Raw genomic sequence first — 4,416 nt, forward strand, 5'->3', positions numbered from 1 at the left:
TAATTTATTGTCTTAAAATTATACTCAGGTTTGGTCATTGAGCATGATAAAGGGTCTGATAATGGGTCCTATTCTTTTTAATATGTTTGCGAGTGACATAGGGGAAGGTTTGGTAGGGAAGGTTTGCCTATTTGCCGATGACTCTAAAGTGTGCAATAGGGTTGATATTCCTGGAGGGGTCTGTAATACGGTAAATGATTTAGCTTTACTAGATAAATGGTCAAAGCAATGGAAACTGCAGTTTAATGTTTCCAAATGTAAAATAATGCACTTGGGGAAAAGGAATCCTCAATCTGAGTATTGCATTGGCAGTTATGTGTTAGCAAAAACTTCAGAAGAAAAGGATTTTGGGGTAGTGATTTCTGACAATCTCAAAATGGGTGAGCAGTGTGGTCGGGCGGTAGGAAAAGCAAGTAGGATGCTTGGCTGCATAGCTAGAGGTATAACAAGTAGGAAGAGCGCTGGTGAGACCACATTTGGAATACTGTATTCAGTTCTGGAGACTTCACTTACAAAAAGATATTGACAAAATTAAACAGGTCCAAAGATGGGCTACAAGAATGGTGGAAGGTCTTAAGCATAAAACGTATCAGGAAAGACTTCATGAACTCAATCTGTATAGTCTGGAGGACAGAAGGAAAAGGGGGGACATGATCGAAACATTTAAATATGTTAAAGGTTTAAATAAGGTTCAGGAGGGAAGTGTTTTTAATAGGAAAGTGAACACAAGAACAAGGGGACACAATCTGAAGTTAGTTGGGGGAAAGATCAAAAGCAACATGAGAAAATATTATTTTACTGAAAGAGTAGTAGATCCTTGGAACAAACTTCCAGCAGACGTGGTTGGTAAATCCACAGTAACTGAATTTAAACATGCCTGGGATAAACATATATCCATTGTAAGATAAAATACAGGAAATGGTATAAGGGCAGACTAGATGAACCATGAGGTCTTTTTCTGCCGTCAGTCTTCTATGTTTCTATAAAGTTTAACTCTGCTGTTCTGTTCGAAAAAAGTTCCTAATGTTATGTTCGGGTCACATACGACCCGGACCGAAAACACTTCATTTGAAGTGCTTATGTTTGGTCAATTTGAAAACTTTTTTCACTTGGAAAGTAGTCTGAACATTTCTGCACACAATGATATGAAAATTGAAATGAAAAAAATAATCCTTATTGGTTTATTTTGCACATAAATGTGCTTCCCCCCCCCCGTTTTTGTGAAATAGTCTTTACTTTATGGATAGTTTTGATAGCAGAATGCATTCTATTTTGCTAAAGTTGGTGTGGGATTTGTAGCTTGAATATTTCTGAACATAATGATATGAAAATTGAACTGGAAAAATTGATGCATATTGGTTTATTTTGCATATAAATTTATTTCAATTTATATAAAAATTATGCTGTTAATTTCAAACTTACATACCTTTTTTAGTAAAATGGATTTCTTTCATAAAATTAGTTATCTGGCTACAATGTGGTTGATTTTCAAAAGGATATTCCAAATATTTCTAGACAAATATGTATAAACAGTGACAATAATGGCACACAGCGAGGCCGGGGGGGTGGCCCTTTTGTGGCAAAAATAAACCAATAAGAACCATTTTTTTCAGTTCATTTATATTTTTCTTATGTTCAGAAATGTTCAATTTAGTATATCAAACCTTTTGGGGGGAAATTCCTTAGGGATTTGTAGCCTTAAAAAATAGAAATTGACACGAAATTCAGAAAGGATGGGGGGGAGGGGCTTTTTGATCAAAATAAAAATATAAGTCTCAATTTTTCCAGTTCAATTTTCATATCATTATGTTCATAAATGTTCAAACTAGTTTTCCAGTTGAAAAAGTTTTCAAAAAAATCAAATTCAAGTACCTAAAAAAAAAATTTTTGGTCCGGTCATATACGAACAGAAACAGATTCGAAGTTATGCTTTTTCTTTGCCCAGAAAACAATTAGCCACCACCCCAAAAATATTTTTTGATGATCAGCATTGTTAAATTGAGTAAATGAATGCCTAAGATTTTAAAGAATATTTCGGATTTGGAGCATAAAAAAATAAAAAGTGAAAATGATTGCAGGCAGCTGAGGGGGGGGGGGAGGCCTTATTTCTGATGTTAAAAAACCAGTAAGAATCATTTTTTCAGTTCCTTTATATTTTTCTTATATTCAGAAATGTTCAAGCTACCAATCCCACACCAACTCCAGTAAAATAGAATGGATTTTGCAAGCAAAACTATCCATAAATTGAAAAAAATTCACAAAAACGGGGGGGAGGCACATTTATGTGCAAAATAAACCAATAAGGATTAATTTTTTCATTTCAATTTTCATATCATTGTGTGCAGAAATGTTCAGACTACTTTCCAAGTGAAAAAAGTTTTCAAATTGACCAAACATAAGCACTTCAAATGAAGAGTTTTCGGTCCGGGTCGTATGTGACCCGAACATAACATTAGGAAGTTTTTTTGCCCAGCAAAAACTAAGCCCCCCACCCCCCCAAAAAAATTCTCATAGAGAGAACCCCTGAAATGATGAAAAGTCATGAAATTTCAAGTTTCAGATATGCAGGGAAAAATTTTTACAGGGACTCAAACTTGGCTTCGGGTCACATACGACCCGAACAGAACAGCAGGTTAAAGGGATTGTATCCATAGCAGAACCTTTACTAGGATAAGAGGAGGCACTATTTTAACACCATTATTGCTGAGGGTCTCTCAGATTAGATGACTGCTATGAAGACACAACAACAATAACAACAACTGTTGGTACAGGTTTGTGCCACAAATAATAATAATAATAATAATAATAATAATAATAATAATAATAATAATAATAATAATAATTTATTAGATTTGTATGCCACCCCTCTCCGCAGACTCCATGCAAGTGAGACAAGTCTCATAATAATTCAGTTTGTAATAGTGCTGAAAATATTTCCTTCTGTTTAAAAATACAAAATTATGTTTCAGTTTCAGATGAATACTATACAACCATAGAAAAATATGAAAACATTTTCTTGCTGAATTTTGAGATACATTTCAGGAATTATTCATGGTGGTCATTAGATCTGTATCAGTGTCTGCAAGTAAGCACACATTCTCACACCTCATTCCCTACAATTGTCTTTTTGACAGTGTTTGTAGCACTCGTTCTGTTGTGATCATTAACTAAACCAGTGTTTCTCAAAATCCGGAGAGGGGCGGCATACAAATCCAAATAATAATAATAATAATAATAATAATAATAATAATAATAATAATAATAATAATAATAATAATAATTTAAAAAAAATAACTTCCAATCTTGCTTAACCAGGCTCCACCCAGGAATTCTGGGAGTTGGAATCCATACGTCCTAGGGCTGCTGAGATTGATTGATTGCATTAGATCTTATAACTGCTTTATGATGTAAAGTTTGCCTTACGTTATAAAGCTTGCTTACTGGACATCTTATAGATAATTTTTCTATTGCAAAGCTTTTGGCTAGTGGAAAGCCATCCTGCTGGTCTAGGTTAGGTAAACCCTGCAGGTCCCTGCTATGAATATAATTGTGTTGCATTCAGTGCCATGCAAAGCAGAAACTGGATATTAAGCATTTAGCACAGACTTCATGAGTTTCTTCATCCTCTCTCCATGACTTCCCCTCTCATGCCCCACCGGCTATACATTACACTGCCAGCTTGAGATTTCAATGACTTTTCAATCTATTTTACAGCATATATGTGATTTTTGTGTTCTTTGCTTTAAAAAGGTAACACAGAAAATCAATGGGACTAAAATCTAAATATAATAATAATAATAATAATAATAACAATAATAATAATAATAATTATTATTATTATTATTATTATTTATTAGATTTGTATGCTGCCCCTCTCCAAAGACTCGGGGCGGCTCACAACAACGATAAAAACAATATTATACTGGCACAAATCTAATATTAAAAAAACCCTAAAAACCCTATCATAATTAAAAAGCAAACAGCACATACATACCAAACATAAATTATAATAATTCCTGGGGGAAAGGTGTCTCAAATCCCCCATGCCTGGCGGTATAGGTGGGTCTTAAGTAGTTTACGGAAGACAAGGAGGGTGGGATCAGTTCTAATCTCCGGGGGGAGTTGATTCCAGAGGGCCGGGGCTGCCACAGAGAAGGCTCTTCCCCTGGGGCCCGCCAGACGACATTGTTTAGTCGACGGGACCCGGAGAAGGCCAACTCTGTGGGACCTTATCGGCCGCTAGGGTTCATGCGGTAGCAGGCGGTTCCGGAGGTACTCTGGTCCAATGCCATGTAGGGCTTTAAAGGTCATGACCAACACTTTGAATTGTGACCGGAAACTGATCGGCAACGAGACCTCTGCCTCCAAATTAAGATATTTATTTTATTTGAATAACAGAATAATAGAGATGGAAGG

The sequence above is a fragment of the Erythrolamprus reginae genome, chromosome 6, assembly GCF_031021105.1.
Source record: "Erythrolamprus reginae isolate rEryReg1 chromosome 6, rEryReg1.hap1, whole genome shotgun sequence".
NCBI classification, from domain to species: Eukaryota; Metazoa; Chordata; class Lepidosauria; order Squamata; family Dipsadidae; genus Erythrolamprus; species Erythrolamprus reginae.